The sequence below is a fragment of the Perna viridis genome, chromosome 11 (assembly GCF_037379345.1).
Source record: "Perna viridis isolate PV_CMFRI_1.1 ecotype Kerala chromosome 11, ASM3737934v1, whole genome shotgun sequence".
NCBI lineage: Eukaryota > Metazoa > Mollusca > Bivalvia > Mytilida > Mytilidae > Perna > Perna viridis.
Window position 1 is genome coordinate 33,404,438 of NC_142455.1, and position 17,885 is coordinate 33,422,322.

The 17,885-nt window shown below is 34.2% G+C and overlaps 1 long non-coding RNA gene across 1 annotated transcript; it reads left to right on the forward strand.

Moving 5' to 3' along the window:
• Positions 1-478: 478 nt before the first annotated feature.
• LOC148603794 (uncharacterized) lies at positions 479-1,830 on the forward strand. Its single transcript, XR_015916533.1, has 2 exons — positions 479-669; positions 1,442-1,830. It is a non-coding gene; the product is annotated as an uncharacterized LOC148603794 (long non-coding RNA).
• Positions 1,831-17,885: the final 16,055 nt, after the last annotated feature.

The window sequence follows — 17,885 nt, forward strand, 5'->3', positions numbered from 1 at the left end:
CAGGCTATAATACGGAAAACCTGACCGCAAACCATAGTGGTGCACCGTGTTGGGAAAGATGCCACGTTCCTCGCACATTAAAGAACCCTGCTGTGGTATTCGATAGGAGTAGGAACCTTTGCGCTCCGCCACTGGAGGCTAAATTGCCCGACCTTACCCATCCCCCCTTTTTCCAGTGGCAATCAAAATTTGTCGACCCTATTATCCTTGTGACCCATCCTTTTTTTTTCATTTCATGTTCATTTTATCATCCATTTCATGTTCATTGTCTGAATATAGCTGAAATATTGCTGCTCGGACGTTAAACCCCAACAAACAATAACAACAACAACTCAAGTTCTTTGGGGTAGATGCAATGTATCAAATCCCCGAAATTAGGATTCTTTAAAGATAATACGTCACTATATAGCGGAAACTGAGATTAAAGGATCTAGCCAAACGATATTATTTCTTTCGGATCAGATCAGCTATAAAATCAGTCTCATAAGAGTGAATGAATATCCTAAGCGACATCACGCGAGAAGTAACGAGAGTGATTAATCACATTTACTTCTTGAACTGTTTTCGACGCGAACAGATCATCTTATCTGTCCGCTCTTCATTATAGAGTTTTTGCGCCGCACGTGGACTTCATTTCATGAATTTTAATTCGTGTCGCTTGATATTAAGGTAAGTTATTTTATTTCTTTTGTTTATTTGGTTTGAGTATAACCCGAGGAGGGTTATTTTGCAATTTCTTTAATTGTTTAAAACCCGAAAAGGGTTGTTTCCTTTCTTAATTTTTCAACTCGAGGAGGGTTAGTGTTTCATTAATTTTTATGCTTTAACCCTAGGAGGGTTAGTATTTCGTTGGTGTATATTTTAACACGAGAAGGGTTAATTTTTGTTACTATATCATTTTAGCCGAGGAGGGTTGGTTTTCATATGTTTTAAGCCCGAGGAGGGTTGATTGAGATAGTTGGATTGTACACCTTAGACCGTAAATGTTTCCCCTTCTCTCTCCCTTTTCTTTAAATTGTTATTTAAGATAAGATAAGAAATTATTATTTTGATTCGGTATAGTAAATAAGTAAAAACATGAACTCTGATGAGCTTTATGTAGATACACTATTAAATTTTTCAGAATTTATACGGTAATAACTATAATTAATATTTTATTCAACTCGGTAGTTTTATTTTGTTGAATGATTTACAGTGCCTTGTTGATTGTTTGGATTCAATAGAAAATGTCAAATATCAGTTCAATTTTGTCATGATAGGGACAGGGTGCAATCATGTTAACATTGGTACACGTCTGGTCTTGTTTTTGGTAATTAATATTCACCTTTTCAGTCATTTTGTTTAGATTTTACAATGAGTTTTGTAACTAGGACATCTTGATAATATATTTTAGAGTATGATAAATATTAGAATGATTAGTACGGGAGTGCGCATTTTTCAGGTTGATTTGTCGGTGTGTAGACATGTAGTTTTATCGGCAATAAGGAGACCAAAGGTAATCCAGAGGCAAACATTTTGCCAGATCAGCGAAATCCACCCTATTTTTATCCTCCCTTTTATCCGTCGATGCCGTTTGCTGAAGGTTATCAAGGCACAGGTTTTCCTCCGTTTATGAGACCCCGCTGACCAGGCTTCGGACCTAGATTTCAGCGTACAAGGGGTGCATGTTTTTGCTGTAAAGAAACTACACACTTTGTAAATAACTGCCCGGAAATGAAGAGGGAATAGACTGTTATTTGTATATGTTATAAATTGTGTATACTGAGTTTTTATGTTCCATTTTTTGTCAGATCTAATCAGTTTTCTTTCATATTAATGCATATTTTCTTACTTTCATTCCAAAAGAGTCTTATCCTTAAGTGGCTTTTGTCACGTGGAATAAAGGTTTGAAATCTTTTCTCTGAAATTTTGTTCTTATTTTTTGTAGGAAGGCCCAGTTAAGAGATTTAAATTTAATCTAGTTGTTCCTGATTGGGAAGTAAATTTGAATTTTGATCCTTTAGAGATTATTGATGACAAAATTGAAGTAAATTGGGTTAATTACAGAGGAAGGGTTCTCAAACCTCCGTTTCATGTTGATTCCGCTGACGAGGTAGTCACCGGGGATCAATTTGATTTTGAAAATTTCGGAAACATTTTTCTTTCTAAATGATGGAATAAATGTGATTTTCTGTCTGAAGGTATCGAATCCCATCAGGAAGTCAGCCATGAAATCTTAAGTTTAGGGGTTCATTCATTCATTCATTCATTGCAGAACCAAAATTTTGTGCCCAAACTAAATCATCATTCGGTTACTTGGACTGTGGTGGCAGATAGGATAGTGTCATATCTAAGCGACATCACGCGAGAAGTAACAAGAATGATTAATCACGCTTACTTCAGGAACTGCTTTGGATGAAGAGAGGCGTATTTCAACTGATTGTAATGTTTCTTGACACAGTTTATGCATTTGCTGCATACTCGCTTTTTATTTCCATCCTTGATAATTGACTTTTAACACCTGGTTTTGTCAAGCTTTCAGATGCTGTATGTCAGGAATTTTTCATTTTACCAGCCCCCCCCCCCCCCTTTGCATGTCTTCTCTGGTGTGTACACTCTATGTTACTGAATGCCCCCCAAAATTTTATGCCCAAACTAAATCAGCATTCGGTTACTTGGAGTATGGTGGCACTTAGTGTCATAAGTCAGCAAGTAAAGGAGCACAATTTGTTCCTTTTGGAATGCCGACCGTTTGTTCAAAAAACACGTCCACCACACTGGACATATATGTTGTCTATTAAAAATTCTAGCATTTTGTAAACATCTTCGTCTGTATATTTGGAAGATGATTTGGAATTATTTCTTACAAAGTATGATGAATTTCTACCAAGAACTATATATTTGTTTCTAGGTATACAATCTTTTTGGGAAAAACAACGATGTATAATGTTTTTAAGTCGGGATTTTAACTGAGTATGAGGAATGGAAGTATACAGTGTTGAAAAATCATAGGTTTTAATGCTATTATATTCAGATAATAGTCTTGAACTGATTGTCTCTAGAGATCTTTCGAATTTTTCAGATTCCACATTGAATTAATTCCACTACGGGAGTAACAAGTGTTGTTGTAGGACGGCAGACCCTCTTTGACAGTTGTAAATATAGAAGTTAAAAGTTTTGAAAGAGGTTTGGTGGTACATTTTGCAGATCCAGATATGAAACTTGTTTGTATGGATTTTTGTGGAGTTTAGGAACCCAGTACATCACAGTCATCGTCTTTGGTAGAGAGACCAAAAGAGGATAGCACAGATTTATTTTCCACAAACTCTTTTTGGAAAGTGTGGTAGCAGTATAGTTTTTAACACAGCTATTATATTTACGTCTACCTCTGATAACAGACATTTGACGTAAAACGTTTTGCAGACAAAAACAATATTGTTTTTTGTCTTTGTCTGATGGTACAACTTGCTGTCGAACCTCGTTAAGTTGATGTCGAAGGGACCATGCAAAAATGTTTGAGTTATCCGAGGTTCGAGTAATCCGAGGTCGAGGATAAACCGGAAGTACTATTAGTTTGGTCCATGATTGTTTCTGTATTTACATCATTTGTTTTTGCTTGTACATGTACATGTAATTCACTTTACACGGTACTTTGTAATATCATGCGTTTCATATCGGAAGATATTTTTTGTATGTTGTATATCATGTTTGAAATACTGAATGGCACCGAATGTTTAAGTCAAATTTCCTTTTCATTTTTTCTATTTCAAAAACGTCATAGTCCATAACATGCTGCTTTGTTTGATTAACAATCAGGAGTATCGTCAAACCATGTGCTCTACAATATTACGATAAAATTTCAGATTCACCAGCAAAACTAATGTAGTCGTTGAAACACCCTTACTATCGTCTGTTTGATGTTTCGTTAAATAGTCAGATACCATCTAAATTCATCTGTATTTTTTTTTCAAAATATCAAAATATCCGATATCACTGTTGGTGTAAATTTCGACGTGTTATTAATACAAATCGTTTCTTTGTACAACACTCGCAATTTTAAATTAATTAAATAAACAAATCAAATCATAAAGAGTGTCAACAAATTAATTTTAAAAGCCCCGCTAATTGTTGTCAAAACACACTTCGATCATGCTTTGTAATAAAGCAATCAGTTTTTCGACTAATTAGTTGACTTCGAGACAACAGGGTTAATTATCATCGAAGTCCTATCGAGGGGACTGATTGATTGCCTCGAGTTACCCGAGTTTTCGAGTCATCCCAAGTAAAATAGTATTAGAGTAGGGGGAGTTTTGCTGGGACTTAATAATTAGTACGAGTTATCCGAGATTTCGACTAATCCGAGTTCGACACATCGAGGTTCGACTGTATTTTTCATGTATAGTAGACAATGTTTTTGCTACTTTACTGCGTGTTTTATTTGTGTGAACTTAATTTAAAATTAAAAAAAACAAACCTGAAAAGTAATGTTACAATTCTCTATTGCTATATTTTCTTGCACGTCACGTTGCAATGGATAATTTAAAAAGCATCAAAAATACTTATCACCGAAAAATGATCAGAGCAAAAGTATCTAACAATGACTGAAAACCAATCAATTGAAATATAAACTAAAAAATTGGAACGGAATGCAATCGAGGTCTATGCCAAAAATAGACAAGAAAGCAGGGAAACGACTCCATTTATGAGTAACAGAAAACAGTAATATCCATATATTTTTTAAATGAATTATCTATCTTGCAAATTTCGAATTCCTGATGTTGTAGAGAATCTTCCCAAAATGTCAGTAACATTGTGTTTGTGTTGTTGTCTTTACATATAAGCCACCAACACTTAATCTTTATCTGTAGAAAGTTGGAGATATCAACTCAACACGTTACAGCTAGACCGTCATTGTCTTCCTTTGGTATTTCCACAAAATACAAACATTGTGATGTCGATCTCGCCAAGTGACTTCCATTTCCGTTCAAATCAAGTCAAGTCTAATAGATTTGATTTTAAGTCGTTTCACGTAAATAACAATTTACATAAGCTCAACACAGCTTTTCAAACAGACAAAACATACTAATTTCCATTTTACCAAGGACATAAATGGCATCCAGCATTAATGTGATACCTGCTATACAAAGAGTCCACACAAATTATTTGATCAAAATATATCTCCTAGTCTGGTAGCAAAACTTCTTACTACCCTTTACTCGCAACTACAGGAAAATATTGAAAATCAAAGCCACTTTTTTATATAAATAACGAGAAACACCAAGGGTCGATTTCACAAAAAAGTGTGAAATTGATCCTTAATTATGACGTGATAATGCTATTTTTTATTGTGACGTCATTACTTACGATCAACTTTATACTTACGACTTTTTGTGAAATCGACCTCTGCCTTACATACATTGCTATAGAGAGAAATCTTACTAAAAGTGAAAAATAATTCTTGGTTCCTTATGAAATTGTTCTTTGTTGACATTACATTTGTACAGTTTGATAGAGTAGTGCTTCAACAAACAGCGTCTATCCCGATGTTCACCAATTGTGATTCATCTGCTCCCTGGTATTTTTCTCTTCTCTATGAGACTAACGCTGCAATGATGATGTTTTATCAATAAGTTATCCTGGATGTGGTGACTTGATTCAATTTAATTTAAAGGTTTGACATTATGAAGAGTATGGACACTCTGTCTGAAGTCTATTTTAATCGTGAACTCTAAACGCTTTCTTGAATTTAACATTAAATGATAGCTTGCAATTTAACTCTAATACATACTCGACTACTTTGACACATTGGCACCTATCTCTTCATATGTAGTAAAAGTCAAATGCTTCATCATAAAGATAAATTCCTGCCTGCCAATTCAAATTATTTGCCATTATTTGCGACAATTAATTTGTTTAAAATAGGGCATACACAACCACTACTGATACACGTATACGTGGGCCATAGATTAAGATTGTCACTCCAAAAGTTCTACGGCCGTCACCGTGATTTCATTTATGATTGACCGATATTATTTTTTATGTTTTATATTCAATGACATTACTTCAGGTTTCTTTACATTTGAAGGCCGATTTTACTGGCATTTGAATGCAGGTTTGATATCTTGCTCTGCATGTTATCGTAGGTAAGGTCATCTCCTGGGAGTCATTTACGTAGTCAAAATCTTCGAGATTAGTCCCTCTGATGCCTGTGTTATTTCCCGGCAGGGTAGTATGCATTACCCAATCAGCATCTGTTATAAATAAAAATGATAACATCACACAACTGGTCCTGATTTCAGATTTGTCAAGGAAAAATGTATCTAATGTTCTACCTACCGTGTATTGGAACTCTGTGCAGAATGCTTTAAGTCATCTATATTAGACCTATTCTGCTACCACACTCCCAGAAGAAGAGATAATTTAAAACCATAATTCTGTTCTTTCCTCTTTCTGTTTCTCTACAGGAGACGATGATTGTAATCTTCCGTCAAAATATTGGATTCCAAAACTCTACAAGAATGACAACGAACAAGTCTAAATAGCTGAATCTGCAAAATGTACTACCAAAAATCATACTTACAGCTGTCAAAGAGGGTCTTCAAGTCTTACAACGACACTTATTACTCTCGTAGTTGCATCGATTCAATGCGGATCCTGAAAATTCCAAAAGATCTTCTGAGGCGAATTGAAATAAGCAAGACCCATACTTTTCAATCCGTTATATTATTATTTCCTTTGTTCAGTTGGAATCTCGACTTAAAAGAATTACATATCGTTGTTACTCTAAAAAAAAGATATAACATCTAGATGCAAATACGAAGTACTTGGTTGAGATTCTACGTACTTTGTAATGTAAATAAACAATTCAAAATCATCTTACACATAAAGATGTTGTCAAAATGCTTGATGAATATTTTTTATATCGACAACATATTTGTCGAGTGTAGTGGACGTGTTATTCAGCAGACGGTCGGGTTGGTATTTAATGGGGTCATATTGTGCTTCGCCACTTGCTGACCTTTTCATCACTCTTATGAGGCTAAATTTTATAACTGATTTCATTCAAAAGAAGGAACATCGTGAGCCAGACCATTTTACTCTCAGTTTCCGCTATAAAGATGAAGGGACACTACCGACACTATAAAGTAAGCCTCATATCTTTGAGCTTTGCATTCTCAAATAGAGATATTCGAACCCTAATAAGTCATTTCTTTTAGTATTATACTACATCATATCTTAACTTCTTCGTACTTGATGTTACTACCCCTAATCCAATCCACTGCAATGGTAGTAACAATTTTTTGTTAATGCTGGTGGTTCAGATCATTCTTTAATATATTCTGAGCAAGCTTTCAGTAACTGCGAGCGTTCTCTAAGTGGATATCTCATTTTGTCTATATGTATATTGAGATATTCCATGGAGAGAACGATGAATTTTAGGTGTGTTTCTCTGCAGTTTCGATTGTCTTTTACCTTACATTTAAGGTAGTCAAAGCCTTAAAAAAACTAGTTTAACTCCACCGCAGATTTCATGCGCTTGTCCACAGTTGGGAGATGTTGGTCATTATGCGTCGTTATTTTACATTTTTGTTTCATTTTGAAGAAGTGTCATCGTTCTGTTGCCGTGAATTTTATAACTTTGGTTTTCGGGGCTTTTCAAAGCTGTTTACACTTACTGGAAACCTTTTTGTAACCTCTGAAAATATTTATTACATGTAATTTGTATTATGGGACTTATTATTTTTACTGGAATGAGGGACTTCTTATTCTGAGGGGGGGATCTTTTTTGTTCATGTAGCTATAATGGGGAAATCATTTTTTTTATTCCAACAAAAAGTACCCAATCATACGTTCAATCTGCAGACCATCTATTCCAGTACAAAATTCTGACTATTTCAAAATAATCAAACCATATTCCATCACTCTAAATGATATATTTGACTACAACAATGACGAACCACATCTTATTATATCAAAATATGGTATTAAAAATTGCAAAACATGCAGCATTCTTATAACCGACTCTTACTTCTCTAGCTCCCTTACAAACAAAACCTTCCATACAAGAAATCACGATGACTTAAGTTGCAAATTAACAAACTTAATATATGGATTAGACTGCAACTTTTGCGGTCTAATATATGTCGGTGAACCACAAGAACGATTAAATAAAAGATTGTGCGGTCATCGTTGGGGAATAAATACCACCATATTCCCGACAGATCATTCAATCCTCTCTATGAAAGTGCTCCTCTGCTTGTTGACATATTCCTTCATAGCTGATCTGATCCGGAAGAAGGAATATCATTTAGCTAGATCCTTTAATCTCTGTTTCCGCCATATAGATGACGTATTATTTTTAAACAATCCTAATTTCAGGGATTTAATACATCGCATCTACTCCAAAGAACTTGAGATAAATAGTATTACAGAAACTGTAAAGTCAGCCTCATATCTTGACCTACACTTGGAAATAGATGGTAAAGGAAAACTATTGACCAAACTTTAGGACAAACGTGATGTCTTTTCATTCCTAATTGTCAACTTTCCTTTCATCTGAGGCAACATCCCTTCAGCACCTGTGTGTGGAGTGTTCATATCACAACTCATACGTTATGCCAGAGCTTGCCGAAACTATGCAGACTTTTTGGATCGCGCTAGACTTCTAACAAATAGGCTTCTGGAACAGGGTTATGTTGGTACAAGATTGAAGTCAACACTACAGAAGCTTTATGGTTGTCATGATGAACTCATGAATCGCTACGGTGTATCCATTTGCGCCATAAAAGCTGATTTGTTCAACTTGTCATAGTTTTCCTTTCCTCTTTCGTCTACCCCGGACATAACTTTTTATGAGCAACTCGGTGGGTGTTTTTAGAAAAGCAGAGGTGCATCTGGTCCATGCTCCCAGTTTTTAGTGGTGTTCGAGTTGCTCATTTGCTTTTGTTACTTTGTGTGATTTTAGTTACTTTATTTTCTTTGTTGTGCATGTCTGTTTTCCATGTCTGGTCTTTGTCCCTGGATTACATTATTTTGATTACAACTATAAAATTGGTTCCCTTGATTACCCTTTCTGTACTAAATGAAAAAAGGGGATAATTTTTTATTTAAAAAATTGTTATTTTGTAGCAACATAACCTTGTTCCGGAAGCCTAATTGTAAGAAATCTAGCGCGGTACAAACAGTCTGAGTAGTTACGGCAAGCTTTCAAAAAGAAAAAAAAACTATATTTCATTTGGGGTAGCTTTGAGCTTTCAAACAATGCAGAAGTTAAATAGAGCATTTTGACAACGCTTTTTAACTGCATATAAAATGTACTTCCAAACCTCTTTTGTAAGTATTAACTTGTTACTCTCGTAGTATTATAAATTCAATGTGGATCGTGGAATATTCGAAAGATCTTCTTGTATCTCTCAATGCTAGATTTTTTTCAGAATTTAATAGAAATAAGATCTATGATTTTTCAACTCTTTATACCACTATTCCCAATGCTCAATTAAATCACCGACTCAAAATCAGTATGCATCGTTTTTACTCTAAAAACGGTGGGAACAAAAAAAAAAAGATTCCGAATAGTTTTCTAAGTACCAAAGATGACATTATTTTATTCTAATTGACAAAATGTTTGTCCAGTGTGCATGGTGGACATGTTTCTGAATAGACGGTCTGCATTCTGCAAATTGTGCTCAGGTACTTGCTGACCCATGCCTTCTCTCAAAAGAGGCTGACTTTATAGCCATCTTAATAAAACATACTATTTTAGCCAGATCCTTTTGTCTCAGCATCCACTACATAGATGACGTTTTATCTTGAAACAATCCAAGATTATGGTATTGTACGAATTTACCTCAATGAGATGAGCTTTAGATGAAGGAAACTAGAGAAAATGTCAGCCTCAGATCTTTACCTACTCTAAAAGATCGATTGAAAAGAAAACATACAGATTTACATACATATTTGGTTCGTCAACCTTCTTTTCGTCTGTGTCAACATCCCTTCAGCATCTGCATAATGAGTTTTTAATAACTCATTTCTTTTGCCAGAGCTTGCCCAAACTACGCAAAATCGCATCATTAGAACAGTTTTTTTACCATAGCATATTTTTTTTATCTTTTTGGGACATTTTTTGAGCAATTACACTAGTGTTTCTAGCTTAACGAAAGGTGCTCACCCGCCTAGTGTTCCTTGCCAAAGCTCCTAGTTTAGAGTGGACTGTGGGTTGCTCATTTACATTTTTGATTCTATGTGCATGTTGTTTTGGTTATTTTATGTTCTTTGTTGTGCATGCCTATAGTTTACTAGTATTTTTTTCCCTGGATTATACTCTTTTCAAATCATTCTGGTGATTTCTAGGACTGTGTAATCTAATATATAGTGGCTCAGAATAATGATAATGTTAAACATTTTGGCTTTCAATATATTTTGTTCATGCAGTTTGAAGGATATTTATAACAGACGACGAGCATATTTTGTTGGACACATTATCTTCGCAAAACAAACCAAGTTGACATATCCTTCAACTTTCAGGTTCCACTACCTATATGATATTTAACTATATATTGGTGACTACCTTCATATCATCTGTTCCAAAGATCTTGAAATGAAGCCAAAAACACAACAGAAACACCAAAACTGCCTCTTATCTTGGCCTTTATCTCGAAATTGACAGTAACGGAAAGCTTAAAAAAACTATAACAAATGCAACATTGTTAAAGGTAATTGTGAAAAGTCTTTCATAGAAGTTATATTACAAAAGACATGTCAAAAGTTGAGATAAAACAATCATTCGCTTTGTCGGAAAAATTGATAATTATATCGATGAACTAGATTGGGTTTAGCGGCTTACAAAACCTACTTGGACATAATTGTGTTATCCAAGTCTCAACGTTAACGGTTCTACGGTCGTTAGGTATATCATGACCAGACAGTCCGTTTCAGATATGATGAATAACGTTCTGGAAGAGGCATGAATCATTTTCAAAACACTTGAAAGTTCTCCCTTAGTTTTTAGTAGTGCTCTTGGTGTTCGTGTCTTCATGTTCGTTTTATTATAATCTGCTGGGATTCTTTTCGTTCATACCTGTTATTCTAAATACAATTTACATTTTATTATTCAAACCTGAAGTTTTAAATTAAAAAAACTTTATTTTCATGGTATGTACCCTTTTAATATCCAATAGGAGCCACAAAAATTAATAATTTACGTAATTTTAACAGTTAACAGGTTAAATTAACAGTTAAACAGTAGTATTGAAAATATGTATCTGATTTACAAAGTCCGGTATGCTCTGTAGATGTCATCTATATTGTGTTGGCATAACATGTAACAAACAACCGCTAGGTATCAACTTGCTTGTTCAGTAGTACTCCAGCTAAGAATCATGCAAAATGTTTATACATATTTGTATTTTTGATATTTTATTTAAAATGTTATAGTAAGCAGAAATTAACATGTGGCTGTTCAAATAATCCCTGTTCATAGGAGATATAAATAACAAAGAATGTACTATATAATTCAAAATGAAGGAGACAACTCTGTAAACGATACTGAAATACAATAGAAACCAATGAGCTTTAAATGTGAATTACCTCCTGAAAACAGACAGATTGGGATGAATGATAACATTTCATCGTATAGGCCCATAAAAACAACTTAATACCAAAAATAAAAATGTGCAGCCTTTTTTTGAGTGTATTACATATTACAGAAATTGCACGATTCTTACAAAGACTGTTACTAAAAATCCCGTGAAAAGTATCTATGCAAAGAAAGATTCCACTTGTAATTTCTAAAATAATTCCGGGAAAAGAATTCATGCAGCCCAGTTGTACATGACGCAATTAGATGAACAGGAATTATAGGGAATGAAATGTATTGGTCAATGTTAGGAAGAAAACCGTCCGTAAATATAAAGATTGTTTAACGAAATATCCGACAATGTGAGCAATATACTGAATTGACTAACTATTAAATATAGTGTACTTTATTAATTCAAGTTTTTTCGTAATTCAACCTAGAGATTATTTTTTCGGCATCACAAAAGCTGACACCGAAAGAGAAATGTAGCATGCGTTCTACAATTACCAGTATTTTAAACAGTTTCTTTTATTATCTTTCCTAATAGTTTATCATTTTTGTTCAATTTGGTTATGACATGACATGATGTATTCGACTTTCTACTTTTAGTCTAAAGGACGCACGATTTGGCTAGTTTTGCAATGGCATATTTTATCATATAGTGGCAGAGTCGTATTCCTCAGGATCTGTTCATTATCTACCGTACAGTAACCTACTAATAAATATACATTACTGTACAAGAAATCGATTAGTTACATCAATTTTTATGAAATTTCTTCCGCCATAAAGAAACTACTAGTACTTTTTTTATAGTTTTTTCCTGCAATTTGAATACGGATTGTTGCAACTTACCGAAGTCATGTTTATGACCCTTTTTTTACTTTCTTTGGGTAGGTAAAGCTTGAAATGGATATCATTTGTTCCTCTTCATAAAAGGCATGGGCGAAGTGTTCATATAACAGTTTAACCTTTGACAGATAATACATTCTTTGATGATAGAAATGTCATTGAACATTTTCGAATATGTACTACCGGTATATTATGTTCGATTTGAGATAGGTATGTTTCTTTACAAAAAATCCATAAAAGCTTTTCATGTTCTATTTGCTAACTTTCTCCTAATCTTTCTCAGAAACGTTTTGGTCTTAATATAATTGCAACATGTTTATATTCTTTAAGAATTTTTGGTCAAGTATCAGTATTAACCCCAATTCTTCTTGATTAGAGAAAAGCAATCACATTTCTTTGTCTTGCAGTGGTTGATTCTGAACTTCCAATCTATGCAAAAATTATCAAGTTCATACAAACAATGCTTCAAATCCTCCCGGAGATGTATATACTGAGTCACCTGTGTATGGTTGATACATAGTTGTTCAGAATAACTGGCTCATAAACATCTTTGTGATATGATTTGATATTATCAAATTAAGAGAATAAATGTCAAATACTGGTTTCTCATATCCTCTTGGTAATTTCTCTTTAAAGGTGACTTTCAATTTGCGTCATAACAAAATGATACTCACAAAAAAATTGGAACCCACAAAATTATTTGAACAGGATATACATATATATATCAGTATCATACGGAGATTGACATACACAGAAATAAATAAATTCAAAGACTAATTCAATCAGGTTAATAAGAAATGTCCAAAGTGTTATGAGACTATCGAAGATTCAAGAATAAACCTGTTACACTTTACATAATTTTAAAATAGACAACAAGATATCATATACTGGGCTTCCACATAAATGACACTGTCCATCTTTTGGTTAACCAACCCATAGGTAAGCAATTCGCTTAAAATTATCAATTTTTAGGTTTCCACTGTGTCTAGCGAATTGCCAAATTAAGTCGATCATTGGGTGCTTCTAAACTTGAAGAATCGAGAAAAGTCACGGTATTTCGCAATCGCTCTACCTTCTTCCGGACTTCTTTGTATTTTATAGCATCATTCACAAGAATCTTTCACAGAGATTTGGATGGGAAAATACCAGTGAATATGTATCCCTTGAAATAATTAAAGAGAGAATTTAGCTGAAATATGAACTAGGTGTGGTATTAGTCCAAGTTGTTCCCTTTCTGTATCTATAAAGAATTGGAATATTCTATGCACGAAAATGTGTTTGGTAAGAAATTTTGTATCCTTTTGACAGAGTTGTTGTAGAAACATCAGTTTATGTTTTTTTATCAGTCACAGGTAGTCTTTCTAGATTTAACATACTTTCGTACCTGTCTAAACGTATTGAAATTTTTAAGCCTTGAAAATGTGTAACACGTGTTGGAATGCTTCAAGTGCATGAATATCTTTGACTTTTAGTTCATTCCAAAGCCCGCATTCATAAAGAACAGCAGAGACGATACTTCTACAGAACAAGCCACACACTGTTAAGGGGTTTCACAGAGACGATTCGGTACCGACAATAGCAAAATAGGCGTTACGACTTTTTCTGCAGGCTTGCTGGGCACTGGTGACGCGTCTTTAGATCGATGTATTCCAGGATGTTTTGTTTCTTTTAGTACACATTTATTTCAAAGTCCTAGTTTAAAGCTATTTTTGTCATCAAAATAACTTATCACTACTGACTTGCTCGGTTTGAATTAAAACCTTCATTTCAGCGAATAATTATAAGCACAATTTAGAAGGACTTGTAGTCTGTGTGATGATGTTCTGATGCACACTAGAATTCATTTGAGGTGTTTTCCGGTGTCTTACTTATTTTGTTTTGAAAATGAATATCGAGAACAGAGTTACTTTTTCGCTTTCTATGTCATGATATTGTGAAATTACTAGTAGTTTCCTAAATAGTCGAATATCGCACTCGGTTGCTTCGTCAGTTTCACGTCACGTTAAGTATTGACCATGTAAAATATTTTACGCTAATTGTTGCGTATTACGGAATTCATTCTTGTTTGTAGTCAGTGTATGAAGCGGAGGAAGAGCCTCTTGGTCTCACTTCATCGACCCATTTCTTACGAGCTAAACGTACATGTTTATGTGCATTTTTAACCTCAGTGTTCCAGTACGGGTTTGCCCTTGAATTAAAACTGGACGATGGTAAAGTAACAGTTGCACATGTAAGAAGCGTATCAGTCAATTTTTCGTTTAAACAGTCTATATCATTTCCATTAACAAATCAAACATTTTCTCGTCTATTAACTCCTTGTACCTTTGGTTCATTTGAGGGTGCTTTAGACCTATTTCCGTTAGAGTTTGTCATTAAAATGTCTTTATACGAAATTTTGTCTTTGTAATTGGAGGAAAGTTCAACTTAACTGTCACGGGTTGTACTTTTACTGTTTGGGATCGGAGGCTCTTTAATTTGCCGTGTGTTTTACTGGCAATTTTGTTCTGAATTATCCCGTCCTACACTGTTAAGTTCATGCATGGGAATTTCACGTTGCTCTTTTTGCAGGTGGGGCATTTATTTTGCTTATGTGAGGTGAATCGTTTGTGTTCACATGTGCTTGTTTGTCACCCAAATTTCGATTAGCCTTTTCGGTGTTACTCATTCACTCGATTTCCACATTCAATGTCGTTGATTTCGCCGAACAGTTAAACATAACGATACTCATAAGTGTCCATTTGGTTTAGGCTCATTGAGGTTCAAGGCGGGGCGCTTTTCTGTATCGACGTTTGAAGAGATGAGATTACACACGATTTTGTTTTATTTCCGATTGGAGTGTGCTGATTTGACTGTCAAACACTGCAAAATCAGTTGTAGTTCGACTCATTACTTTCACTACTTTTGCATTAGATTCAAGTTTTGACACTCTTGGAATGAATTCGGCTTTAAAAAGTTCGAATTGTTGCTATTGGATTTCAACGCTTGTTTCAAGTTCTAGTATTTATGCAGAAAGTTTCTTCTCTAAGATTTCTTTGTTTTTTAACTACTTTCCAGTGTTGTAGTTAATCTTTCAATTAATAATTGTACTGTACTGATAAGTTCTACCTGATAGACCAGATTGTTTTCATTGATAGTTTCATTAGTCACATTGCTATTTAGCGGGTTTATAAATTTACTGAAATCTGAGTCTATTTCTGTAGATTCACCCTCTATATACATTTGAAGAACATAACAATCTTTCCCATACTTTTATATGCTTGAAGCCTTGTTCGTTGTCATTCTGTAGTACATTTTACCCTTCGGGCACCCCTAAATATCATTTGCCCAAAATAGGAAAATATAATGATACCAGGTTATTAGGGATTCATTTCCATTGGCAAGGTTCAGTTGCTTTAGTATTCTTGTCTCTTGGTCGAATATGTGTGTATGTGGTCTAGTTTTAGTAATGTTTGCTGAGAAGGAATGTAGGTGTCTTGCGTGAAAAAAAGTGGTACCTTATGGCTGCCATCATGAATGTTTACATTTTGCAACTGGGACCATTGGTCATATTGCGAAGAGTTCAAAAGATCGATTGCACTGTTATTGTATACGGATGTGTTGTACTGACTACCTTCTAGACTGTCTTAAGTCTTACTGACACCACTTCTGTGAACATAGGACTTCCTGACTCATCAATGATACCAGAATTTGGATCACAGTCAGGGGAACGTTCAAAACATGCGGCCATTTTTTTCTGTCTCCCATATAGGAGTTTTTGAATTTTGTGATACTGCAAATTTCGATAAATAATTTATGATATAAAACGAGACACAATTCACTCCTCATACATTTAAGAAATAACTTGGTGAACACTATTTTCAGAATTGTGGAGTAATATGACTTGACTTATGAAATAAATTGTAACTAAGCAAACTATTTATAATAATATTCTTTCCAGAATATGTGCCGCTTAAAATTTCTTTTTCACGTGCAAATGATGTCCGGCTGTTTTCTTTACCGACTGCTTGAGAATCCCTTAATATTTGTAAAGACGCAGGATAGTCGGATTGTCAGTTGGCCAGCATTCATAGAGACAAAAGTAAAAAATAATATTTTACTAAAACTAAATAAACTGAACAAATCAAACAAAACTAAACATATATATACAACATGCAAATGAACATAAGTAAATGGGCATGCAAATGAAAGTATGTAAGCAAACAAAAGTCACAGTTCACACACAGTAAACAAACTAAAAAATGGTGTAGTAAAATCTAATAGATTATTCAATCAACATCTCTCACCATAGCTTCTACGGTACACCATAATCGATGGTCAAGATCTAGGACGCAACGATTTCTGTAGACTTTCAATATAAACTGGAGTTTGACCTTGGACGTATAATGACATGCTAATATTTTAATTGTAGAAATGTCATTTAACATTTTCGAACATACACTATATGCCAGTTTAGTGATAGGTACGTTTCCATTAAAAAAGAGCGCATATTGTGAAGTGATAACAGGACGAGGATCCCGTATTAGGAGTATGATTTTCAGATTCTCAATAATTGACATCATCGGCCTCAGTTCAAAGAGTGGAAATCGAATTGTTTTTATTACTACAGCACTAGCCTCCTTACAATGGTTTTCAAGTTCAAGCATATTAGATTCAAACACAACAGAAGTTTTCTTGGCATCTTTTAAATCTGAAACACCTTGAAATTTCCGATAAAAAGACAGAAGCTGATCCCCTTGATTATTCGTCTGATTAGCCCAAGACACAAAAAACTCGAAAGGAAGTCCAGTAATATTGCATGTTAGCAACATGTTTATATTCTTTAAGAATTTTTGGTCAAGTATCAGTATTAACCCCAATTCTTCTTGATTAGAGAAAAGCAATCACATTTCTTTGTCTTGCAGTGGTTGATTCTGAACTTCCAATCTATGCAAAAATTATCAAGTTCATACAAACAATGCTTCAAATCCTCCCGGAGATGTATATACTGAGTCACCTGTGTATGGTTGATACATAGTTGTTCAGAATAACTGGCTCATAAACATCTTTGTGATATGATTTGATATTATCAAATTAAGAGAATAAATGTCAAATACTGGTTTCTCATATCCTCTTGGTAATTTCTCTTTAAAGGTGACTTTCAATTTGCGTCATAACAAAATGATACTCACAAAAAAATTGGAACCCACAAAATTATTTGAACAGGATATACATATATATATCAGTATCATACGGAGATTGACATACACAGAAATAAATAAATTCAAAGACTAATTCAATCAGGTTAATAAGAAATGTCCAAAGTGTTATGAGACTATCGAAGATTCAAGAATAAACCTGTTACACTTTACATAATTTTAAAATAGACAACAAGATATCATATACTGGGCTTCCACATAAATGACACTGTCCATCTTTTGGTTAACCAACCCATAGGTAAGCAATTCGCTTAAAATTATCAATTTTTAGGTTTCCACTGTGT